The 27,026-nt window shown below is 47.5% G+C and overlaps 1 protein-coding gene and 1 long non-coding RNA gene across 2 annotated transcripts in view; both read right to left on the reverse strand.

Moving 5' to 3' along the window:
• MAP3K2 (mitogen-activated protein kinase kinase kinase 2) overlaps positions 1–9,231 on the reverse strand; it is a 98,913-nt gene extending 89,682 nt beyond the window's left edge. Inside the window, exon 1 of the mRNA XM_019931864.3 lies at positions 8,741–9,231. The gene's annotated coding sequence lies outside the window, so the exon portion shown is untranslated. The remainder of the gene's footprint in view (positions 1–8,740) is intronic.
• Positions 9,232–18,378: 9,147 nt separating this feature from the next.
• Positions 18,379–26,585, reverse strand: LOC141279210 (uncharacterized). The gene is made up of 3 exons (XR_012333170.1): positions 26,232–26,585; positions 20,319–24,886; positions 18,379–19,724 (listed from the first exon to the last, which is right to left on the reverse strand). It is a non-coding gene; the product is annotated as an uncharacterized lncRNA (long non-coding RNA).
• Positions 26,586–27,026: the final 441 nt, after the last annotated feature.

Raw genomic sequence — 27,026 nt, forward strand, 5'->3', positions numbered from 1 at the left:
TCCCAACCACTGCGCCACCAGGGATGCCCCTCTACTTCATTCTTATCTCCACTCATCTGCTCTACTTCTCCCCTCCCTTTTGAAATACACCCTTCCTATTTCTCAATCCCTTCTCATTACTACCACAACTACTACTACTAACAAAAGCTACTATTTACAATATTTTACATTGTGCTGACGCTGCTAAATGCTTTACAAACATTTCATTTAATCCTCACAATAATCCTGTAAAGTAGGTATTATGTCCCCATTTCACAGAGGAAGAAAAAGGCCTGGAGATTTTAAAGAACTTGCTCTCTCACAGGAGCATGAACCTAGATCTATAAAATATCACTGTGGACTCCCGCAACTACCATGTCCCCTACTGTGGTTTCCCACCCGCCACTCTCACCTGCAGTGACAGTTTGTACCATGTCGACTTTTAAGTTCAAACTACATTTCCCAGAATCCTCTTCCCACATGGTTCCAGGTTAGAGCTGGCCAAAGATGGAAATTACTCTCTGAAGATTATGGTTAGATGCACAGTTGCCAGAAGATTGCACCGTGTCTCTGCTCTCCCCTGTACTGCATGCGGCTCTTCTTCCTGATTGCCAACCCTGCTGACCAAACAGCAACCTCAGCCCCACCACCAGAAGCCTGACAAAAGACCACAGAAGAGGTAGCTATGCAGAGGCAACAGCTTTCCATACTTTCCACCAGCTCTACTGTGCAGTCCCACTCCAGCATCTGGGCATACCTAGCTTCTCAGATTCACCTGCAAACTCTGACTTGGCCACTGCACCACCGCTTCAGGAAGGCTGATTAGTGACTTCTCTGATCTGCCGATTTCCCCTTACAGACTGTGGTTTCCAAGTTTCTCCCACAACTCCGTAAGGTCTTCCTCCTTTCATAAATCCCTTAATTCCATAATACCATAGCAGTTCTTCTTCTGTGACTGAATCCTAACTCATGCAACTACTCAAGCCTCCCCCCATCTACTGACCAAGATCTCTGCAACTTTCCCTTTTGAGATCTTCCTGCATAACCAAATCTAGGCCACTCAGTCCTTTCATAATCTCCAATCAAGCCTTCTTTTATAGGTTCTGAGCTGCCCATCTCTGAAAACAGGCTGAAGTATCCATCATTCTAAAGAAGCCGTATCTCCCTTACTTGATCCTCCCATTTGCAAGAGAGCAAGATTTACATGAGAGAAAACACTAGAGTGGGTATCAGATTAACAAAAGCCAATACCAATTTATTAACTAAGGACAAAATAAGCTAAGCACTCTTAAGGTACTTTTGTGCTTTGGTTAGAGATGTGAGGATGGAGAAAGAAAGAATAAGGATACAGAAAGATTCTGAGAAAAAAAAAATTTGCTGATGTATAATTTGTCCCAAATGTTTTTTTCCATTGGGAAGTAGAAAGCTTCATTCTTTTATGTAATCGTTTTGGGCTTATCCAAGTACATGCATAAATTATTTTAAAATTTCTAGTGGGCATGAAAGACTGCACATACAAGTTTTCCAATACTTTTTTCCTCCTTTTCCAGAAAGATCTTCCCTCTCTTTTGGCTAAAGTATTTCCAAAAAATGTATTTCACTAGTCTTGGCTCCCCATTCATGAGAATAACATAGTTCTTCTCTGTTATTTTCTAGGGTTCAATGCTTACTATCCTGGATTTTATCACTGAACTGATCTATGAGTGATTCTGATGTCTACTGCATCAGTCCTGAAGTTATTCAGTCACTCTTTCAACAAGAATTTACTGAGAGCCTACTATAGGTTATCATAGTTCAACACAAGGTACTTGGCAATAAACTACCTTTAAGGGAAAAATCTCATTCTGACAAATTAATCACATTTAAAGAGAGCTATTTATCTTCCAAATGCTGCCCTATAACTAACATTCCCTGTACTGTTGTCATCTTAACAACCTCCTAACCAAGAAAACTTAAATCTCTTTTGACTCTTTACTATTTTCTATTATGTTGTGGATCTCACAGAATCAGAGACTAGACAGGTCCTTAAGAAATCAACTAGGGTAACTTTTTCAAATTCAGAAATGTTGAAGTGGGCTTCCCTGGTGGCGCAGTGGTTAAGAATCCACCTGCCAATGCAGGGGACAGGGGTTTGAGCCCTGGCCGGAAGATCCCACATGCCTCGGAGCAACTATGCCCATGTGCCGCAACTACTGAGCCTGCACTCTAGAGCCTGTGAGCCACAACTACTGAGCCTGTGCACCACAACTACTGAAGTCAACGTGCCTAGAGCCCGTACTCCGCAACGAGAAGCCACCGCAATGAGAAGCCTGCGCACCGCAATGAAGAGTAGCCCCTGCTCGCCAGACTAGAGAAAGCCCGCACGCAGCAACGAAGACCCAATGCAACCAAAATTAAACAAAAATTAAAAATAAAAGTTTTTTTAAAAAAAAGAAATGTTGAAGTCACTTTATCACAGTCTATTTCTAATTAATGGCAGATTTAAGACTGACCTCAGGCTTCCTACCTACCATCAGTGTTCAACAAACAGCATGAAATACAGTTTGTAGTTTGTGGTACGCACTTCAGGAACACTAGGCAAGATACATCCCTGAGTAAACCTTCTAACCCTAAGGCAGTATGCAACAGTCCATGACTATGGGACATAACTTTGAGATGCTGATTAGTATATATTACATGATCTAAGAACACATAACTCATCTATCCTTTCTTATATCATGGGGCAAGATTTATATATGCAGGTACATGGTGGTTTGGGGGTGAAGTCAATAGAATGCAGCCAGGTACTGCTCACAGGTCGGATGGTTAATGTTGCACCATCTCTCAAAGTAAATCTTCATCAACACTAGGCTGAGCTACCTTCTACTTCTTTCATTTCCTTTTAATGTCTAAGCAAATCAGAAAGTTTGTAAATATAGTTTGACATTATCTCATACTGTACAATAAAATATTACTAATTTTACAAAGCAGTCAACAGGCTACTTTAAAATGCCTAAACTGATTTAAAAATACATTAAAGTCATCATATAAATCATATTAATTCTCCTTAAATTTAGGCAGAGGACATTGGTCTCATTTCTTTCATATTAAAACAAAAGAACAAAATATTTTGGGTTAATTTAAAACTCCACAAATACAATTAAAATGTAGCCAAGTCAGTCAAACTTAAGAGTAATCACAAACTTATCAAATAATGATAATGAAGCACCTTCAAGTCACAAATCTAAAATACGAGTTGGAAGTATTTAACTATTATTTAACAATAGCACAGAAACAATTAAAAACTGGCTTCACCTTAGACTGCAGATCTGTTCTCAAAGACTTACAAAAATAATAAATATTATCTCATATTCTCCCACTAGCTCCTGCTAATAATTTCCAAAAACTTTTCAAGGGACTTCCCCGGTGGCGCAAGACCCTGTGCTCCCAATGCAGGGGGCCTGGGTTCAATCCCTGGTCAAGGAACTAGATCCCACATGCATGCCACAACTAAGAGTTCACATACCACAACTAAGGAGCCCACGTGCCGCAACTAAGGATCCCGCCTGCCACAACTAAGACCTGGTGCAACCAAATAAATAAATAAATATTTTTTTAAAAAAACAACACTTTTCCACAGCCTTGCCTCTGTGTTAGAGCTGTTCACAAATACTTAATTTTCTCCTGGGCATATGGAAGTATTTTATTGAACCTCCCCACCCTGTTCAACTCAGGCAGGCACGACCTTTTAAGACTCCTATAACAGTGCGAAAGAAGGTCTCTTCTGTCAACTCCCTATTCATCTAATACACATTTGGCAACAGGCATTGTGCTCGGTGTTGGGGCACCAAAATCAACAAAACACTGCCTCTGTCCTTGAAGAGCCAACTTCCCAGTGGAAGGCACAGAGATGTGCACAGTGCAATGCGGTCAGTGGGCGGTCGAGGCAGGTGCAGAGTGCTCAGGGAGCATTCTGCCTGAGGTAGTAGTGCTGAGGGGACTCAATCTGGGAATTATCAAAAGAATACTGATAAAATCATATCTTAAACTATTATTTTAATTGGTCATCATTAATAATTAAAGTCCACACTAAATGACTAACTGCACAACTGGGGGAAAAACTCTAGAAAAAACTTCTGAAGTTTATAAACACCACAGTGCTTTTTAAATTTATGGTACTATGAATCTCAAGTGTAACACTCTTGAACACTTAAAAGAAAGGTGATGAGCTAGTTACCAGAGGAACTCCAAAGAAGATTCTACCCCTATCCTCCTGACAAAGTATGCATAACAAAAAAAGTAAGCAACAAAAGTAACAATAAAGGCAACAACACAAGAGATGTTACAAAGCAAATATGTGATTAACCAGAATGAGAAAGTCAGCCAATGTTCCTAATAAATCCCAGGGATATCCTAGATAAAAGATGAAATTAGGGCTTCCCTGGTGGCACAGTGGTTGAGAGTCTGCCTGCCGATGCAGGGGACACGGGTTCGTGCCCCGATCCGGGAGGATCCCACATGCCGCGGAGCGGCTGGGCCCGTGAGCCACGGCCGCTGAGTCTGCGCATCCGGAGCCTGTTGCTCCGCAACGGGAGAGGCCACAACAGTGAGAGGCCCGCGTACCGCAAAAAAAAAAAAAAAAAAAAAGATGAAATTATACAGACATGTTTCTTATAAATGTGTGTGTATAAAGAGCTATACCTCTCACAACGCTTAGAGAATAAGGGAAAAGTTTTTTAATTTCCATATGTACAGTTCATCCTGTTTATAAAAGAGATGTGTGGAAAACCTTCATGTAAACTTGCTTCATGAATTAAATCATACTGTTAATGAGAAAATGTGTTACTTAAGTAAGTTATATTATGAACCCTTCATTAAAACAATCACCTACTAAATGTCAGTTAATTCGTTGGGAAATAAATTCAATTTATATTACACATAGTTGATTTATTTCTATGTGGCTTAATTAAAGTGAGGTTTGCCTCTAAATGTAACCAACATGTCTCATTAACAGAAATTCACAAATGTTTACTAACAATCATTATGACATAAGAATACAGGGTGAAACTTAAAAACTTATAATCCTTGCACTTCACAGAATGGTAGAATTAGGCCTAGAGTTTAGATCTTCTGATTCTCAATCCAGTGCTCCTTTGTATTACACCAGAAAATAGACAGTTTTGTCAAAACGTTTTTTAGTAAAGTCATTCTCCCTTTATTGTATTTCTGGCTATTCCTGTGCAACAAATATTGGCTAAGAAAAACTGAAAAGAAATACACTCCTTGAGGGAATTCCCTGGTGGTCCAGTGGTTAGGATTCCACACTTTTACTGCCAAGGGCCTGGGTTCAATCCCTTGTCGAGGAACTAAGACCTCACAAGCCACACAAGCTACGTGGCACAGCCAAAAACAAAACACACACACACTCACACTCCTTGAGACAGATGAAAGAGTACAGGAAAAGACAGGCATTGAATTTTTCCCATTTTTCTCGGGCCAGGTTTCCTTTTATTCATAAGAGGAGATACCTTGAATTCATGATTAAAAATCTTTAAAATCCTAGAAATCAGAACCTGATTAATATAGCTGCATAGATTTTTACAATTCCTGTGATGTTGTTACTATCTATAGACCAACAAAAGATTGTTAACACTGAAATTCAAAAGTTACCTTGACAAGGATCAGCAATAGATAAAACTATTAGGCAAAAGATTACTGGAGAACAGGCCAGCACTAGAGTGCTAATTTATCATGCCAGACTACTTGCCAACTGCAATGGGGAAAATAAACCTCACCTTAACCCCCATAACCAAGTGATCAAACTCAGCATCACAAATAACAGGACTTGACAATATACATCCCCTGATGGGAAGCAATATAAAGTACACAGCAACATCCAGTAGTTATTCTTGCCCAAAATATTTAATTTGAAACTAATCAATCCTTTAAACCTAGCTTACAGTTAGTGTAGGGGGAATAGAGGAACATGCTAAATGACATGAGGGAAGAAAATCAGACAAATCCAGAATGTGACTCATTTTATAAGGTAACGGGCTTGATCTCTGAAACAAAACAAAACAAACAAAAGAAACCATCATTTTAAAAGAGAGAGGTAATGGGACTTCCCTGGCATTCCAGTGGTTAAGACTCCACACTTCCACTGCAGGGGGCACGGGTTCGATCCCTGGCCAGGGAACTAAGATCCCACATACCATGTGGCACAGCCAAAAGACAGATAGACAGATAAATAAAAAATAAAAATAAATAAAAGGGGGAGGTGAGGCTGTTCTAGATTCAAAGAGATCAAAGAGACTTAACCAAATGCAGTGAATAAAACTTGATGGGATCCTGGTTTGGTGGGATTGAGTATAAAAAGCCGTAAAAGACCGTGCAGCACAAATGGGGAGATTTAAACATGGATGGATACTAGATTACATTAAAAAATGATCAATAAGAAACTATTAACTATCAATAAAAAGTATTAACTAAGGAAGTTAACAATAATGGTATTTTGGCTATGTAAGAAAATGTCCTTATCTTTGGAGATGCAAGGGGTAAAGTGTCATAATGTCTACAGCTTAGTTTTCAAATGGTATGACCAAAAATAATATACGCATATTTATACACAAAACAAATACGGCAAGACGTCAACAAATGAAACTAGAGAGTTATCATACGGATGTTCAATATTACCAACTTCCTGTGTACTTGAAATTGTTTTATAATAAAAAGTTGGGGCTGAGTTTGGGGGTGGTGGTGGGAGGGAGCCTAAAGAGCTCCGATTCTACAGGGGAAAAAAAAAAAATCAACCTGAAACCAAAGCTGTGGGCACTGCATAGAACCAAACATGATTTCATTTTAATATAGCATCTATTAAATATAGTTTACCCCTTTGGTAGCAATAAGGTAAACTAGGAATGAAAGTTCCAACTAAAACACTGCTTAAAAGATTGAATCTATAATGTAATCCAATTATTTAAGATAAATCTTTAATAGTTATTTCTTTCAAGAGAGACACATGGGGCTTCCCTGGTGGCGCAGTGGTTGAGAGGCCGCCTGCCGATGCAGGGGACATGGGTTCGTGCCCTGGTCCGGGAGGCTCCCACATGCCGCGGAGCAGCTCAGCCCGTGAGCCATGGCCTCTGAGCCTGTGCGTCCGGAGCCTGTGCTCCGCAACGGGAGAGGCCACAACAGTGAGAGGCCCGCGTACGGCAAAAAAAAAAAAGAGAGACACATGGAGAGCATGACTGGATAAGCATTCTACAACGATATATTCAACAAGACTCACCATACATTTATATTTTAACCAAACAACAAATCAATCTGTGAACCATCCACTTCTTAACTATATAATTCGACCTTTTCTCTTACAGACATTACAAAGACATTCAACTACAAATTTTCTTAAACCTGATAATACACTAAAGGAAATTATAAAGTACTACAATTTGGGGCATCAACAGATTTCTTAAACATTTACAACTATGCATGAAGCTTGAACTACTCAAAGTGATTTATCAACACTTTCTTCTGTAAAGAGAAATGTAAAAGAACTTTCGTTTTTCCCTAACCATAACCAAAGAAACAGTACAGGCCAATGTTAAAATGAGAATTTCAATTAGTTTATAAACACTCATTAGTTGCTACATACAAAGGAAAGAAAAAAATCACACCAATAAAAGATAACTTTTTACAATATTCTACACATTAAATTTTGACACTCTACTCAGAAATATTGCACAAATTAACGCACAAATTACTAAGCGTGTTGCCATTGCCACATAATCCAGCAACAAATTTTGCAATAAGGAAATCTCAAGGAAATAACCCAACTGCGAGTTCCCTGTAGGCATCAAGAATTACACAAGTAAAATTGTAACTTTTCAAGAAACATGGAGTTTTACCAAATCTATTTCTTCTTTTTGTTAAGAGAGAAAAGAATTTCTGCTCATTCAGTCCCACTGCAAAAAAAAAGGTAAAGGTGCATAGAGTCACCTTTTAAAAGTAATTTTTTTTAAAAGAAGAGCCAAGAAAATCATCTGTCTAGACTGCAGCAAAACACATCGAACAGCCTACATTACAGGCAAATGAACTCTACCTATGTATTTAGAATTCACTCCCAAGAAGAAACTTTCCAGCTATTCTCATTTTGCTCACCAATTTATTTTCGCAAGACCCAGAAATACGGTTCTACAAAAAAGACATCATATTCGAATCAAGACTTTCCCAGATTACCAAGCTGCACGACCTTGGGCAAGTTCCTGAATCTGAGCCTCGATTTTTTTCAACTGTAGAATGGGGAGACACGTACCCACCTCACTGGGCTTCGAAGGTGAAGTGAAACAACGCACGACAAATACCGGGCGCGCATTAACTGTAAGTGCTAGCTAAACGGTCCGTAAACAGAAAGGGGCCTCGACCCTAACCACTAGCGAACCACGCGGTAACAGTGCAAAGACAAGCACTTTCTCGCTCACTGCATATAACATTTCTGCTTCTGCCAAGGACCAGGGACAATCTTCCTTCCCAAAGCCCTGCAGAGTACGCGTCTGACAGCTCCACCGCCCAGCAGTCTAGTTCGCTCAGACCTGGACTTCAGGACAGGATGCAAGGGGCCAGAAGTCCGCCCACCCGGAGCGAGGCAACCACCTAGCGAAACCTCCGCCCCAGGAGCAGCGCTCAGGCCGGCGGCGGCCCCCTCCCCACGTCCGGCCCGCACCCGCACCCCCGCCCCCGCCCCCACCCCACCCCCACACACATGCGCGCGCCCGAGCACACGTACCGGCCGCTCCGCCGGGACATAGGGAGCCGCAGGCCCACCCCTCCGCCCCCGCGCGGCCTGTCACCGCGCCCCCCGGTCGGGGGAGGCTGCGGGCCCCCGGGAGCCGGAGGGGCGCACGAGGAGTCGGGCGCGGGTCGGGGGACCAGGCCCGTCCTTCCTTCACATGGAGCCCGGGCCGGGCGCGTGGACCGTGGCGGCCGGCCGGAGCCTCTCGGAGCCCCTCGGTGCTTCTCGCCGCCGCGGCCAGAAGGCCCGCGGGAAGCTGGGTAGGAAAGGAGGAAGCCGCGGCCGGGCGCCGCCGAGGCCGGAGAAGGGGCGGGAGCGGCGACTCCGCGGCTGGGAGCGCCAGGCCTCCCGGTCGTGGTCGCTGCCGCTGCCGCCGCGGGCCGCAGGACCCCCGAACGCCGCACCCAGCGGCCGCACCGCCCTCGCCAGGAGCCGCTGCTGAGGGCAGCCCGGCCGCCACTACACACGGACCCGTGACGTCGGGCGTAGCGCGGCACACGTCACGGCCGGCTCGCTCGTGCGCGCGCAGCCCTTCGCCTGTCGGGAGCGGAACCCGCCGTGGGCGCGCGCCCGCCCGGAGCGCCGCGCGCAGGCCGAGGGGAGCGTGTCCGCGCCTGCGCAGTGGCCGGATGCGTCCACGCACGTCCCGCTGCCCACGCCCGCTACGCCGTGCGGAGATTCCCGGCCCGGGCCCGGCTGCCGCGCCGCCTTGTACTTAGGTCGTAGCTACCGGTTCCCGGCGGGTGAGCCGCGCGCACACACACGCGCGCACGCATCTCGGTCCCCTCGCATCTGCGGGAGTCCTCGGCGCCGAGATTCCAAAGCAGACCTCGAAAAGGGTCTCCCGCGTGGCTTCTGGCAGAGCGGGAGGAGCAGAGCAAGAAGAGGCTGCGACCCACTTCGAGTCCATGGCAAGTCGTTTGCAGGCGAAAAGCCATCTGCCTCTTCGTTTTTGGATCTGGTTTCAGAATTTTTTCCTAAAGGACTTACGAAATTTTTGTCGGCTTGTCACCTGACCGTAAACCACCCCCCTGGAGATCAGCCTTCTAAGTTTTATAGTTGTTTTGTGTTTAGTTATTACATGTATGTATCCGAGGTCGGCCCAGCAAGTATTACCTTTTCAGTTTAACAGATGTGGAAATCTCGGCCCAGAGAGATGAGTTGACTCCCCACCTCCAGAACTCGTGGCAGGGTCTAAAACCCAATCTCTTTCACCGAATCCATTTTCACCCCTTCTCGCCCCGCGGGATAAAATACAAATTCATCGTGCTAGCGTTGGAGGCCTCTGTGATGTGACTAACGTACATTCCGATTGTTTTTAGCCCACACTACTCTGATCCGAAAAGTATCTGTCCCTCCCCATCTCTTCTTTCCTCAAATACCTCCTTACAACTTCCTGTGCCATTTCTCCTCTCTCAGCATCTGCTTGGTTTCTCGGTACGTTGTGGGTCCCACCCGCTTCCTGACTTTTCCAGACCGAGAGTTGGGGTGGGTACCCATCCAGAGGTAAGCAACTGCCCCAACTCAGGGCCCTAGAGGGCAGGGGAGCTGGCATCCGTGGGGCAGGGACTGAGGAGGAGGATGTTATGTAATAAAATATCTGATCCCCTTCGTGGAGTTTTTATTACAGACCCATTAGCGGTGTTGTCAAAGGAGCAGGACCAGAGATGTTCATTGGCAGGTTTTTGTAACAGTGAAAGCCTGGAAACCTAAATGACTATAAGACTGAGCTGACAGTGGTTCATCTGCTCTGCGGAGGATTAGGCAGCCAACACAAAGAAGGGCTAATGCTGAAGGACTTCAAAAATACACAGCTAAATAGAAAAGCAGATTGCTCCCACTAATTTAAGAAGTGGAGGAATTTTAAGCTTACATACGCATAAAATCAGTCTTTAAGATTGCTTTTGGTTCTAACATCTAAGCCTGGTAGACCACAGAAAAAAAGGATCTCAGTATGCTTGGACAGGATTTAAATCTTAAACTTCTATATTGTTTTCAACAATTCCTGGCCTGACCACATAGCAGGCGCTCAATAAATACTTGTTTACTAAATAATCTAGAGATGGAGACGGATTTTTCTTCACACCTCTGCTCACTCCTTCCTTTCCTACCCAGGGACTTCATCCACCACTGGTTCCTTAGAAACACCCCACGTGTACATTGATAATAGTCTCTTTTTTCTTTTTCTCCAGTCTCTTTTTACATTGGTGAGACTCTTGCTTAGACGTTAAATTTCTGGCATCCTGGGTTACTTTAGTATATATGATTACAAATTAGTGATCTCAGGCCTTCTTTTCCTGGATGAAACCTTCATCACACAAATATTTTTTGCTTTTGCCTCCCTGCTCTGTGCCTGGGATTACGATGATAAAGTGGTAGTCCCATCCTCTCCCAGGAACTTAGAATCTTTTGAGGAGAGCAGACTGGTAAATGAATCATTATAATACCGAGTGACATGCCCTATAGCAGGATGTTTATGAAGTGCCACAGCAGTGGAGAGGAAGATGGCACAGGGGTACCCAAGGAGTGAAGGGAAACTTGCGAGAGGAGGCATGATGTGTTTGTTTTCTGTTGCTGCATAACAAAGGACCAGAGACTTAGTGGCTTCAAGCAACACCTGTTTATTAGCTCGCAGTTCTGTAGTTCAGAAGTTTGCACAGCATCCTGGCTGGGTCCTCTGGTCAGCATCACAGGCTGAAAGCAAGATGTCAGCTGGGCTGAGTGCTCATCTGAAGTACCTGGGAAAGATCTGCTTCCAACCTCATTGTTGTTGGCAGAATTTGGTTCCTGGTGGTTGTAGGGTCGAGGTCCCCATTTCCTTGCAGGCAGTCAGCCAGAGCTTGCTGTGGGCTCCTAGAGCCCACTGGCATTCCTTGCCGTGTGAAAGCCGGCAAGGCCAACAGCAGAGGATTTCTTGCACACCAGATCTCCCTATACATGTTGAATATCTGACTTCCACTTTTGCTACCAGCCAGAGGAAACTGTCTGCCTTTAAAGAGTTCATATGATTAGATCAGGCCCACCCAGACCCACCCAGACCCACTGTCCTACAACATAACTTAACCATAGGAGTACAGCTCATTGTATTCACAGTAGCCAGGGTTATGCAGGCCATGTCCACCAATGGGCAGGAATTTTCAGGGACACAGGAGAATCCTGCGCACCACACACGGTGAGCTAAAACTTGGTTCAGGATATTTATTTGCTGGGAGAAATAAGGATGGAGGAGTGGGCATTCCCAAGCAGAGGGAATCAAGTACGCACAAGCTTGGAAGTGTAAAAGAACATGCCCTGTCTAGGGAATGGCAAGAGTTGCTGGCCTTGGGGTGTTGGAAGAGATGCAGGCAGGGGATAAGGCAGAGAAGGAAGAGAGCAAAAGCAAGGGTGTTGGAGCGGGCTAAATAAGTAAGGAGGTGAAGGTGTAAACCACAGCAGTGGCTGTGAAAGTGATTTGAAGAATGTCGATTGAGATGCATTCAGCTGCATTGAACAAAACACCGGGACCAAAAACAGCTTAAACAGTGAAGTTTATGTTCTCGCATAACAGAAATCCAATAGATGGGTCCAAAGTTGGTTAGGGCTGTGAATTGTTATCTCTGCAGTCAGAAGATGGCTGCCTCAGCTTCAAACATTATGACCTCCCACTCACGAAAGAGGGGAAAGCGTCTTTCTTCTCTCTCTCTCTCTTCATTTTTTGTTTTTGCTTTGTTTTGGCCACGCTGTGCAGCTTGCGGGATCTTAGTTCCCTGACCAGGGATTGAACCCAGGGCCATGGCAGTGGAAGCGCCAAGTCCTAACCACTGGACCGCCAGGGAAGTCCCTCTCTCTCTTTTTTTTTTTTTTTTTTTTTTTTTGCGGTACGCGGGCTCTCACTGTCGTGGCCTCTCCCGTTGCGGAGCACAGGCTCCGGACGCGCAGGCTCAGCGGCCATGGCTCACGGGCCCAGCCGCTCCGCGGCACATGGGATCTTCCCAGACTGGGGCACGAACCCGCGTCCCCTGCATCGGCAGGCGGACTCTCAACCACTGCGCCACCAGGGAAGCCCCCCCTTTTTAATAAACGTTTAATTTTAGAATAGTTTTAGATTTACAGAAAAATAGAGACGATAGTACAGAGAGTTCCCATATACACCACACCCAGTTTCCTCTGTTATTCATATTTACATTAAAATGGTACATTTGTTACAATTAGAGAACCAATATTGATACATTATCATTAACTAAAGTCCATACTTTATTCAGATTTCCTTAGTTTTTTTACTTAATGTCCCTTTTCTGTTTCAGAATCCCATCCAGGACACCACGTTACTCTTAGTCATCATGCCTCCTGAGGCTGCTCTTGGCCATGACTTGTCTTGTTTTGGATGACCTTGACAGTTCTGCGGAGTACTAGGCAGGTGTTTTGTAGAATATCCCTTCACTGTGGTATGTCTGCTGTCTTTTCTGGTGATTAGACCAGGCTTATGGGTTTGGGGCATGCAGAGCACAGAGGTAACGTGCCATTCTCACCACAGCCTGTCAAGGATACATCCTACCCACATGATTTATGACTGTTGAGCTTGACCTTGATGGCCTGTTTGAGGTCTGGTTCGTCAGGTTTCTACAGTCTTTTTGCCCCCCTTTCCATACCGTACTCTCTGCAGAGGAGGCACCGTGCTCACACCTGAGGAGTGGGGAGATATGCTCCACTCCCTGGAGTGCAGAGTATCGACCTGAGTTCCATAGAATTCTTCTGCGTGGGAGATGTGTCCCTTCTACCTCAGTTACTTACTTATACAGTCATTTATTTACATTACTATGAACTCACAGGCATTTATGTTTTACTCTGGTTTACAACCCAGAACCACATTATTTTGTTCGAGTAGCTCCAGATTTGGGCATTAGGAGATCTTTCCATCGACTCCTGTGACCCTTTGACATACCCCCATCACTGTGCGGGTTTTGTTTTGTTTTTGTTTTTGTTTTACTTTTTTGAGCACTCCCTTACTTTCTTGCCTTCACAGATGTGCCAGATTCATCTTGACTATTTCCTGACCCAGTCATAGATTCAGCCATTTCTCCAAGGAGCCCTGGTTTCTTTGATTGGGGGATGACATTAGAAACAAAGATCTGAGGCTGGGTATGCTTGGGACTCTCTTTTCATTAAGGATGATCTCACATCAGCCCCCCTCCCCCCCAGAAGACTGCCTCTTTTGTTTTTGCAGCGAGGTCAGCTAATGGTGGCCCCAAATTCATCCCTTTCTTTCCCAAGTCATCAGATTTTAGCTGAGTACATAGGCACCCCCCCCATAATAAAGAGTTCATTTCCCAGTCTCCCTTGCAGCTAAATGTGGCTGTGTGACTAAGTAAGTACTGGCTAAAGGGAAATCAGTGGAAGTGTCTAGTCCAAGTACTTGCCTTGAGAGACACTTCCTCAGCAGACCACTGCTTTTGCCCCTCCGTCTTCATCCTCTCCTCCATTCTGGAAGACCTCCTGGCCATCTTGGAGAGTGAGGACAAGGGGCCACACACAGGAATGGTGGAGCTGGAAGCAGAGCCCCCTTCCCAGTCTGTACTTTCTCATGAGAGAGGAGTAAATACCTGTCACCAGTAGCAGAACCTACTCCTAATAGCATCTCATCGGCAGGAGCTGGGCCACGTGCCTGTGCCTGCAGAGGACTCGGCTTGGCTATGATGGGTTCAGCCCATATGAGGCCCACACTGGGGCTGGGCACACGGCCAGGCCACATCTGGACAGAAAGCCAGGTTAGGTTACAGGGGAGCCGAGGGAGGGATGGCTGTTGCATAGCGGCCAACAGTGTCTGCCTGAGAAGCGCGTGGAGAGTCAGGACTCGGGGAGCCAGAGCAGGACCCCTAAGCGTATCTTGTACTGTGTAAATGATCGGTGGCATGTCTATTATTCTTATCATCCTCAGGGCAGTTGCGGTGGAAACGCACTTTGCTGTTTCAAAAAGCAAAACATTAGTAAGGTAAATCTCCTGATCGAAGTGCACAGTGCTTCCACAACCAAAGAAAAGTCATTTCTGGGATTTCTGCTGCTTGGAACTGCCCGAGAAGTTTTCTGAGTTTGGTAAAAGGCCATATGAAGGATTTCTAACAGAGGATTATCTTAAATTTTCTGTGATCTTGATCATCTCCAGTTCTTCTGTTTATCTGTTGCTCATACATACATTTCTTTAAAATTATATTTGTTACATATTTTCTGCTATACATAGTAATAGAAAATGTGGAAAACACAAGAGAAAACACCCTCTAATTCCTTCTGTAGCTGTATTTCCATCGAATCTTTTCTCTTCGCACAAATCTTTGCTGAGGAGTTGTTTTTTATTTTTAGATACACTTTAAGATAGTTTTCAGGTAGTTGTGCGTGGAATTTTATAGCCTGCTTTTTTCACTTAACCCAGCGTTAAGTCGTTTGACTTTATTTTCCTTATACTTGTGAACAGAAATTTGAATCGCTGGTATGTATACTTAAACCTTTGCCTTTATTCTAATCTTAATGAAACATGTTCATAAAATGGATCTATGTGGAGCCAATGACAGCTTCATGGCTGCTGTGGAACCGAGAGAGAGAGATTTCTCTCTGCCCTTAGTATCTGAGGCAAAGAGAGAACAACCACAGGAGATCCCAAAGCTAACCTAAGTCTGAGAAGTGAACCTCATACTACAGGGAATGACTGTCCCTTTCGCATCCCCTTAGCCCTGGTCCCAGCATGAGCTAATTTTGCTTATAGTGCCAACGGAATATTATGGATTACCGTTGGGGGAGAACTTCCTATCTTGGAAAAGGACGCATAGGTATTTAAATCATATGGTTTATCCGCATTAGTGCATTCTAAGACTTTATAGTAAAAGATATGCTTTTAAGACATCAAACTGTGAAAAATAATAACCAGGTTTTTTAGCAGGTGGCTGTTTGCTTGGGGCCTCCTGGTACCCCCCCACCACCGCCGCACACACCACGGGCCCCTCGCTTCTGACTTCTGTCAGCACAACGAGGACTGGCTGCCCCTTCCCTTGCTCCTGTTTCTGCCGTCTTCTTATTCTCTTCCTGTGCCTCTTTCTCCTTCTCTTTCTGCCTCTTCCCCACTCTCTTTAATTCACCAAGTATTATCACTTAGTTTTCACAAACATCCTGAGTAGCTCAGCAGAATTATTATTCTCATTTGCCTATGAGGAAAAAGTGGCAGAGAAAGGTTGGGGTTACTGTCACCACGTCCCTGGGACACCTCATGAAGCAGCCCTGAACTGGAGTCCACCTGTCCGGTCCTCCCTCGTGCCTGATGTCTCACGTGGCTCCCTGTTGCCAGGTCCCTCCCTGATTGCCTAACGCCCGGGGGGTTCCTCCCAGCACCAGGGCTCTGCTCTCCAGGTTCAGCCTCGTCATTCCTGAAACCATTGGTCCTTCACTCCAAGCCTTCCCAGCCCCCTCTCAGAGCTGCTCTGCAGGACTCAAAGCCCCCGCGGTGCACCATCAAGGGGGCTGGCACCAGCAGAGGTGAGTTAAGGGTCAGTCATCTTCATCCTTAGGGCTCATCACACCCCTCAACCCAGTGTGACGTAGCTCCTTCGGCAGATGGTTTCTACAAGTCAAATCACGAAGGTTGGGGGACTTTCTTCCACTGGTTCTTCATCAGAGGCCAGCCTCGCTGAAGCTGAGCGGGGCCGGGTTCAGTGTCTCAAGAGACAGCAGTGCCACTGAACCTTCAGGCCCTCCAGACTGCTCAGACCAGTCTCAGAGAGTGGGGCTCCCTGTGTCCTCAAACGGTGGCCGCCCTGCCATGGCCAGGTCTGGTAGCTCTGGCCAGACTGAGCCACGCAGAACCCTGGAGTTGCAGACACCAGTGCCCGCTCTTCTCAGCCCAGTTTGCTTAGCATCCTCATCTGAAGACAGAGGAAGGCATCCTGCCCCAGGACTGTGGTGGACACCGCGGGGTAAGGCATGTGGAAGCCACTGGAAACGGACAGCACTTTTCTGCACCTGCTGCCCACGGAAAGCCCAGCACTGCCCCCTCCCCACTAGACTAAGAGCCAGCGAGCCCTTCAGAATGGAGGGCTTCCAGCACGACCGGCAGGCACAGTCATTTTCAGGGAGACCAACTCTGAGATTGTGTCCCCACGAGACGAGTCACCACCTCTCATTCCTGGAGTCACGTGGATAATCAGGCTCTCATGAGCCAGTTGACGGTCAGCCTTAAGCACAGCACAGGGTCTGTGCCAGGAGAAATCTGGGCAGTTTTCTGTCGCCATGGGAGACACAACCTACAACCTGGAGGCCCTGAGACAACCCTTCCCCGGCTGGGCCTGCCCCTGCTCTCCCTGACCCTCTACCACCGTCCTTGAGAACCAGCCTCTCGGGTCCTCTGCCCTGGAAGTAATTCACGCCAAAGCAGGAAGAGCTGAAAGATGTTATCCCTGGAGGTTTATAAAATTATGAAGCTGTAGAGAGATTGCTGAGCAGGCAAACTGCACTGTGATTGGCTTGGATTCCCACACCCAGTGAACCTGGCTCTTACTACAGATTCTCTTACAGGCCGATGCCTGACTTCGCTGCACCCTCACTTGCAAGTCCAGTCTCTGGTCCATACCTTTCACCTAACCCTGCTGCCTTAAGATCCCGTAGCTTGAGGGGGCCCAGAAGTCAGACATCCCAGTGACGATGAATATGTCTAATGCCCTAGTCTTGGTTTCTGTTTGCCATTCTCCACTAAGGGGACCAGGGCTGGTGCAGAAGTGTGAGAGCCCGGACCATCGTACACCAGAGAGTAAGGAAGCGCTCAGAAAACCATGAGGGTGTGTTAAAAGGACTCAGGAGTCAGCTTAAAGGGACTGCTTCTGGCCAGATGTGGGATATGGTGAACATTAAAACAGTGATAGTAATGAATTGTATCCCATATCATAAAATAAACCATGGGGCATACTGACACGTGAAGGAGCCGCAGAAGAATGTCAACCAACAAATGTAAAAGGAATGGTGGAGTTAGGAAATTCACGTTGGATATTCAAACTGGTGGGTGAAAGCTTGATGAGGTACAGGATACTTATTTCAAAGTCTCTCAAACTATTAATTACAAAGGGGGAATAGTCACTTTACAGTGGAGAAACCCGGCAAACACCACCTTTACCAAACAAACACCCTGCAGCCCTGCCGTTTAAGCTTCCAGGAGTCACCTGCTGAAGTGCCCTCCAGGAGTGACCTTTGTCCCTGTGCATATGGTGTGCTCAGCAGCTTATGCTCCGTGTCAGGCTATGAACTTGAATGCAGCTGAATTCAGCCCATGTGCACGTCACTACAGTGATTACTGACCAAAGAGGTACTTTCAACTCAAAAAATACCTGTTTTCTATGGATGGCCACTTGGCATACAGGTCAGACCTGACTTTGAATTTCTGCCAAACTGTGGGAGCTCAGGCAAGCTGCTTAACCTCTCTGAGCTTCACTCTTCCATGTATATAATGGAGATAATAATAATAATACCTATTAAATGAATCAGCAATTCCACTCCTAGGATTTCCTCAAGAGAAATGAAATCATATGTCCACATAAAGCCTTGTACATCTATGTTCATAGCCGCTTTTCTCATGAGAGCCCCAAACCAGAAACAATCCAACTATTCATCAGCTGGTTAGCAGAGAAAGGAACAAACCAGTGCTCATATGAATGAATTTCAAAAGCGTTATGCTAAGTGAAAGAAGCCAGACAGAAGACTTCAGAGTACAGGATTGCATTTATATGAAAGTCTAGAGGTAAAGCTCTAGTGGTCAGTGGTTGCCAGGGGCCAAGAGGAGAGGATTGTGTACAGAGGGGTGATGGGAATGTTCTGTCATGAACATTGTGGTGGCGGTGATTAAAAGCTTGTATACTTTTGTCAAAACTCATCAAATTGTACACATAAAATTGCTGAATCTTGTTGTATGTCAGTTAAGCCTAATAAAACTGATTTTAAAATACCTGCATTACAATGTCGCCGTGAGGGTTAATGGAATGATATATATGCAGCCCCAAGTTCAGCGCCTGAGTAGGACAGGAGTCCTAAAATAATAGCTGCTAACTGCGCACGCAGTCTTCGGCCAAGCAGGCAAGTGTGCAGACGAGAGGCCGCCCAGGAAGCCACCCTCTCAAGACGTTCGCAGCTAAATTGAGTAACCAGGTGATGCGAGGTGGCGTAAGGAAAGCGCGGGTGCGCAGGTTCGAGGGGAGGAGCCGCGGAGTCCCGCAGACCCACGCAGGGCGCTGTCACCGCCCTCGAGGCACCAAGAGGAGCAGAAGCCCCTCGTGCCCCTGGGAAATGGGCACGCACTCTCATCGTGGAACCATCCTGTGTCCTCCGATTCGGCCTCAGGGAGCCCTGCCCGGGCACCACCTCACGCAGCCGAAATGGTGAAAGTCCACGCTGCCTGCCGCCGCCCATGCCTTGGGCCGCCCCTCCCTCCACCCTGCCCCTCGTAGACTCGTCCCATTCATCGCCCGGGCAGAGCCCCGCATCCACCCCGGGAAGTCCGCATTCACTCCGGTCTGGAAGCTCTTAGCCCGAGGGTCAAACCTTCTGCCCCAGAAAAAGCCGGAGGGAAGGCTGCGGGGCCGGGGCTGGAGGGGAGGGGCAGGGGAAAGACAGCAGCGCCATAGACAGCCTCACTGTTACAGCGAGGGATCCCAGAGTGTTTATGTGTGTTGTGTCTTGTTGCTTGGCAACCAGGTCTGGGCCGCGAGCAGGCTGGGGAGGAGGGGGTCTCCTTGCTGGAGTGGGTTGCTGTGACTCATCCCTGCACACTGTGGCCCCTGGGACTAGGTTGCCAGGTACACGTCGTTTCAGGCTGGGTGCAGCCAGCCGGGGCTCTTCTTGTGGAACCGAGTCTGGAGCAGCGCCACCTCCTAGGAGGTACATGGGCTACCTAGTCAGACCACCAATGGGCTCCTGGTTCTGCCAGCTGTGTAGCCTTGGGCAAGTCTCTTAACCTCTCTGACCTCAGCTTCCTCATCTGTAAAGGAAGAGTATGAGATCACATTTAGAGTGACTCCTAACTGGGGGCTTACAACAGACTTTAAACACATTACCTCATTCACACTTACCCCCGCCCCCAACCTGACAATGAGGAAACTGTAGTCCAGGGCAAAGTTGACTAACTTTCCTAAAATCACCTAATTTGTAGGTGGAAGAAGCAGGATTCCAATTGGATCTGTGTGGTACAGCATCCTGCCTTTTCACTGTGACACCCCACCTCAGGTGCTCAGATACCTGGCCCCTCCAAGGGGTTCAGGGACTGAGTTCCTGAGCTCAGCCTGAAGCGACTCTCCAGGGCAGACCCTCAGAGGATGGAGGGCTGGAGAATTCCCTCTGATGTCAGGGCCAGGTCTCGGACTAGCACGGATGGTCCCTGCACTTGGCTGGGAGAGGCTGCAGCTGCCTTCATGCCTCGGCTTGCCTCCTCTAACTGGAAAGCGGGCTTCTCATTGTGGTGGCTTCTCTTGTTGCGGGACCAGGGATCGAACCCGTGTCCACTGCACTGGCAGGTGGATTCCCAACCACTGTGCCACCAGGGAAGCCCCCCTTTTCTATTCTTGAGTCAACTTACCGGGTGTCTTTCAAGTGCTGCACGGTGTCAGATTTTGACCAGTTTCCTTAGAGCTGCAGGCATCTCTTGAGTCAGGGTAAAGGATACAGATCTGGCCATGTCATTCTGTTACCGACCAGGGTTCTTGGCCTCCTTAATAAATAGACATTGATAAGAGGCCAGGCAAGGCTTTATTGGGGCCGCTGCTAGAGCAGGAGGGAGCGAGAACAACCAACAGGTTCCCTTGCTTGCTCCCCCCCGGGGGGAGTGTGAGGTGTCTGGAGTGAAGTGGTTCCTCATATGGGGTGAGGGGAGGGGTGTGCCCAGGGGTCTGGCCGGAGGGGCGGCTGAGGCGATCTGCCCACCCCCTTGGTGGTGCTGCATGCAGGGGGCATGCGCAGTACCCTGCTTTTGCTCCCAGTTCTTCAGAAGTGGCAGCTGGGATTTTGGTCTTTTTGTATCGTATTGTCCATAATTTGCCCCAGCTGCGCATGCACACAGTTATTTTTAGTTTCTTTGTATTTAGTTTCTCTGTATTTAGTTTCTCATAGTTTCTTTGTACCTGTTGCAAACATCACTGAGGAGATGTTTGTCCAGGTGCAAGCACTGCAGCAATGGGTCCCAGGTCCCAGGTCCCAGCCTGTTTCAATTCCCCTTCACAGAGCACCTCGGTGGCCTCCTTGCCCACGGATGAAGTTTAAACTCCGTTGTGCGGCAGGCAGACAAGGCTTCCATCCTGGGGTTGCTGCATCTCCAGCCCCTCTTGTCATTCTCATCACACCTTGCTCACCAGACCCCAAATCCTCAACCCGTCCCACCTCTCAGGCCTGCAGGTCCCCCACAGACTGTGTCCTCTCCTCCCTTTCCCTCCGCAGGCCTCCCCGCCGTGCTCACCTGAAGCCCTCCCCAGCCTTCCTGGGCTGGATGCTTTCTAGGCTCACTAGGACTCAGGCAGGTAGGTCTCAGCTGCCCCATTTTCCAGGGGAGGAAGCTGCGGCTCAGAAAGATGACTTTCCAACGGTCACACTCCCATCCTGCCAGGCTGACAGCCCTCACTCCCACCCTGTTCATCTCTGTCACTGCAAGGTCCTCTGTGGCTGCTTCTACGGCTGCCTCCTGATGAGACTGAGAGCACCCCAGAGGCAAAGTACCCCACCTCCATCGTGCATGCCTGCTTCTGCCTAGGACCAGCTGTGCGTATTTGCTGAGTAAGTGGACGCATGGGTAGGTGAAGGACAAAACGTTTATTTTATCTTAAAGAGCCTAAAGCCTCCAACATTAGGAATTTGAGGCTATCGACTAAGGGCAGGAAATCTCTGGTTCATGACCCTTAGGCTAATTTCATCCGGCTCTGGACACTTTTTAAAAATCTACGCTTATTATTCAGACCTATTTCTCCCCAATAGCTGTAAAAATGTAGCATTGTTTTAAAGGCCATGAGCAAATGTATCCTGAGAAGCTGCAGCAGTTTGGGCCCTCGCTCCCCTTCTTGGGGCCTCAGTTTCCCTGTTTGCACAATAAGAAGCTGGCCTAGAGGGGTGTTTTTCAAACTTCAGGTCCTGATCCATTCATTAGTATGTTGTGAAATCAAAGTAGGGGGAAATAACCTGCATGGGGTAGAAAGTGTCACACACAACAAGAATGACTATTGTGTTGTGAGATTTTAAGTTGAATGTGTGTCTCTATGGTAGGACATCTTGTAAAATATATTTTTTTATTTTTTATTGTGGGTGACAATCAGAAGAGTTTGAAAGCCCCTCTCCCTCTGAGCCCCGAGGCTTTCATCATTCGGAACTGGAGTGCAGGTGGACTGCTCCCCTCCCCCCACACACACACATTTTGTGGTGGGTGAAACCCACTGTAACAATCCAGCTACATCCCCTCCGCTGTTGTTCAGTTTGAGAAAAAGGAAACAATATAGACATTGTTAAAGAAAAAAACAGAATAGATCTTTTCTGTTCTGTTTTAAAAATAATAGGTGATGTGGTTTAAAAAAAAAAAATTCAAGCAGTACTAATGCAAGGGAAAAAAGAAAAATCATCCTCTCCCTTTCAACTCCCGGCCCCAGGTGCACCCCAGAGGCAAGCTCTGCGTGGAGCCCAATGGAGGGGCACTGCCGCTCTGAATCCATCCTTTTATCCGAATGGAGGCCAGGTCCCCACAGGTGCTCCCAGCCAAGGACTGAGGGACCCAGCTGCCCTCCCTCGCTCTGGTTCGCTCTCAGTCTCACACTCTGTGTGCCCCCTGCCTCTCTTCTCGGCCCTGCACAGTTTGCTCCTCGCCTTCCCAAGCTGCCCCAACGGCAGCCCAGTTCTGCATTTTCATTTAACCAAGTTAAATCTGACTCATGCTTAGATCTTACTTTCTAAATACGTTCTCCAGTGAAACAAACCAGGGCTCCTAGAGAAAGGGTTGATCGCAGCTCTGGAGCAGGGAAAGTACAAGATGAGCCTGCAACATCTTGTGTCAGACAATAAGGAAGTGCTCCAAGGATGACGGGGCACATCACAGACACAGGGACCAACCCAAAGGAGCTCCCAATAGCCAAATGTGGTGCAATCTGAACAAAAATAAAAAGGTAACAGTAATGGACTGTAACCTATAGAATGAAAGAAACATCCAAAAGTCCATACAGATATAGAAATAATGGAATAAATACATAAATGGGGGAAGAGACAGCTCTTTTTTACAGCAGAATTCCAAAGAACAAATGTAAAAAGAACAATGGTAATAGGAAAATCACCATTTGGTTAAAAAAAAAACACCACACAGTAATAACTCTTGCAAACAAGAATCACTGATGGGGGACTTCCCTGGTGGCACAGTGCTTGAGAATCTGCCTGCCAATGCAGGGGACACGGGTTTGATCCCTGATCCGGGAAGATCCCACATGCCGTGGAGCAACTAAGCCCGTGCACCACAACTACTGCAGCCTGCGCTCTAGAGACCGCGAGCCACAACCACTGAGCCCACGTGCCACAACTACTGAAGCGCATGCGCCTAGAGCCCATGCTCCGTAACAAGAGAAGCCACCGCAATGAGAAGCCCGCGCACCGCAACAAAGAGTAGCCCCCGCTCGCCGCTACTAGAGAAAGCCTGCGCACAGCAATGGAGATCCAATGCAGCTATAAATAAATAAATTTTTTTAAAAATCACTGATGGATGCTAAAATTAGAAGGAAAATGTAAGAGGAGAAACAGGACATTTACATAGTCATAAAGATTCTCCCCACAGGCTGTTTATTAATTACAAAGGAAAACAGTAACTTTACAGTGGAGAAACCTCAGGAAGACATCACTTAGTAACTAAGTGATCAAAGTTACCATGACTAGTACAGGCGTACCTGGGAGATATTTTGGTTTAGGTTTCAGACCACTGCAACAAAGCGAATATTGCTACAAAGCGAGTCACACTTTATTTTCCCAGTGCATACAAACGTTATGTTTACACTATACCTTAGTCAATTAAGTGTGCAATAGCATTGTGTCTAAAAAAACCAATGTACATACCTTAATTTAAACATACTTCATTGCTAAAAAAAAAGTGCTATCTTCTGGGCTTTCAGCGAGTGGTAGTAGGAACATGAAAGGTCAATGACCACAGACAACCATAACAAATATGTTATGTAAGGAAAAGTCTGAACTATTGTGAGAATTGCCAAAACGTGACACAGAGACACGAAGTGAGCAAATGCTGTTGGAAAAATGGTGCCACAAGACTTACTTGATGCTGGGTTGGCACAAACTTTCAGTTTGTGAAAAATGCAATAAAGTGCAATAAAGCAAAGAGCAATAAAACGAGGTATTCCTGTAATTAGACACATCAACAACACCTGATGTGGTGTCCTGAGACAGGCACAACATTGCTTCCATGGCATCCTTGCCCAAAATGCATAACCTCAATCTATGAATGAACAAACATCAGACAAACCGAAAGTGAGTAATGTCTTACAAAACAACTGGCCAAACTGCCACAGTGGCAAGGACTGTGGAACTGTCCCAGATGGGAGGAGACCCAGGAGACATGACGTGTGGGATTTTCAAAATAAAAACACTGGGTGCTGGTAGCCAGCATCAAAAGGGTACAGCCTACAGGATGGCAAATAACTCAACTCAGGGCTGCCCCGAATGCTAATTCTTTGGCTTCATCCCAGGGGCAGAGCTGAGGGTGGCTGGAGCTGTCTATGGGGAGGGGGAGGGAAGGGGGAGCTGGAGGAAGGCCAAGTACGTGAACTTGGTGGTGGGTACAGGACTGTTACATTTGTTCCTGACACCTCTGTGTAGGTTTGAAATGTTTTTAAACAAAAATTTTGAAGTAAAATATATACAACAGAATTCAACCACCACAGTGAAAAGTCTTCTTCCCATCCCCAAGTTCCTCCCCTCCCCCGCCCCACCCCCCTTCCCCACTCCTAGGTTATCACAGTTACAGAGGATTCGATGCACATCAGATAATAACAAACAGGTATGTGTACTTATTGCCCGTAGAGGTTGGGGGCTCTGTCTTCGGTCACAGGAAGTCAAGGAGGGTCACGATGCGTGAGAGCCAGGAAGCTTCTGCCAACAGGTGAAGAAGGTCCTTTCCTGCTGCTGTGTTTTGTATTGAAGACAGAAAAGACAGATATGTCTGGATATCATCAAACACATTGGTGTTGCACTAATAGGTTGGTCAAAAGATCAATTGAGTGTTTCATATCATCAATTTTTAAAAATAGGAAAGATATTCTAAGAAAAAACGGGAATACAGTAGATGAAACAAGATGGACAAAACGTTCATTGTGAAGCTGAGGGACCGGTACATGGAAGCTGATTACATTATTCTACTTTTCTGTGTTTGAGACTTTCCACAATAGTTTCTGTAAAACTGTATCTCCTGGCAGCTTTTCTTTCCATTAAAAAAAAAAAAAGTGAGAGAGAGAGAGAGAAAGGAATAGACAATGGCAAGAGTGCATCACTGTATTAGGGGTCGTTTTTGTGAAACTCTATTACCATGTAAAACGTATTTCTTACTGAGGGTTGAGGGCTTGTTTTTTTAAAGTTTGAAAAAGACCGTCTTAAGCCACAACTGTCAGAAGGCTAGAACCTGGAGCACCAAGACAGTTTGCCCCAGGCTGCAAGCCATAGGGCATGTCACGTTCCTGGGATCCACCAGGCAATAAATGCGCAGGCCTGACTTCCTTGAAACTTGATTCGAGGACTAGCTGGTTAATGGGTAACCAGGGACGACAACCACTCAGCTTGGGTGCGTGTGGTCCCACGGGGGACCCTGCACACTGCAGGGTATAGGGCTGCCCCAGGGCCTAGCAAGTTCAATCACAGAGGAGGCTAAGGGCGCCTGTGCCGAGGGCTCTCCCGCCAGCTGACAAACCCTGGGATAGCTTAGCTGGGCTGGAAGAGTTCCCAGCGTGGGAATCCCCCTCAGGCCGGAGCCGCCCACCCCAGTGCTCTCTGCAGACCAAGCCGCCTTAACAGCCGGGCGGGGCGCGCCTTCTGTGAAAGGTGCGGAGTCTAGGCTCTGGGGGCCACACAGCCCCTCACAACTGCTCCGTTCTGCAGCTGTCGTGCAAAGCAGCCATGGAAAATACATAAACAAATAAGCACTGCTGTCCCAATGAAATTTTTCATGGACGCTGAGGTTTCAATTTTATATAATTTTGTTTCTTACAAAATAAGTCATTTTGGGGGACTTAACCATGAAAATATGTAAAAATCAATTTTAGCTCCTGGGCTGAACAGAAACATGAGATGCTGGACTTGGCCTGCAGGCCACAGGTTGCAAACCCTTGCTTTGAAAGTGGCCCTCCTTTCCTCCGTCTCCCCCATCCCTCCCTCCCTCTCCCCCATCCCTCCCTTCCTCCCCCCCCCCCGCTCTCCGATCCGGGTCCCCGACTGCAGCCCAGACGCGGCGGCCGGCGATCAGGGGGCGCTGACTCACAGGCTGACTCAGCGGCAGGCGCGCGGCCAGCACACGCCCGGACTGGGCGGCGGGGCGCCGGGCTGGCTGGCGGCCGGCGGGCCGGCGGCGCTGCCCTCGGAGGTAGGGGCGTGGCGGCGGCCGCGCAGGGGACGGAGCGGCGCGGGCCCGCGCGCACTCCCAGCCGCAGGAGCAGCCTTGCGGGCCCCTGACTTCCGCAGGGCCGGGCAACCCGCGCTGCCGGGAGCGGCGGCCTCGCCAGAGCCTGCGCCCCGAAGGACGACGGCCCACGGCGCAGGACAGGCCCGGCAGAGGCCGGGCGCACGGGGGCGGTGACCGGGAGGGAGGCCCGGGCTGCGCAGGTCCATTGGGGCCAGTCCCCGGCCGGGAGAGGCTGGGCGCCGGCCCCGCCCACCTCTTCACACGCCCCCTCTCGGAATTACAGCCACGCCCCCGCCCCGTCCTCCACCCCGCCCCGGTCCTTCGCCCCCGCGGTCCAGCCGGGGCTGGCCTCCTCCAGGCAGCTTTCCCACGGGGCCTCCTCGGGGCTAGGTAGGGCCGGCTCCAGGATTGCCTGGGGAACCTCCCTCCTGGCACCTTGGACGTCGGTCTCAGTTGGCTCTGCATCCCTGGGGCTTAAACAGAGCCCAGGCAGAGGAGAAGGTGGTGACCAACTTTAGAGATCCCACCTGAGACACATCCGTACCAGATCCCCCAAACCGATGATAATATAATAGGTAAAAAATAGACACTTATTTGTTATACCCAGAGTAATATAATACGTAAATTCTACACGTACATATCTATATTACTTTA

This window comes from Tursiops truncatus, chromosome 7 (genome assembly GCF_011762595.2).
Source record: "Tursiops truncatus isolate mTurTru1 chromosome 7, mTurTru1.mat.Y, whole genome shotgun sequence".
Lineage (NCBI taxonomy): Eukaryota > Metazoa > Chordata > Mammalia > Artiodactyla > Delphinidae > Tursiops > Tursiops truncatus.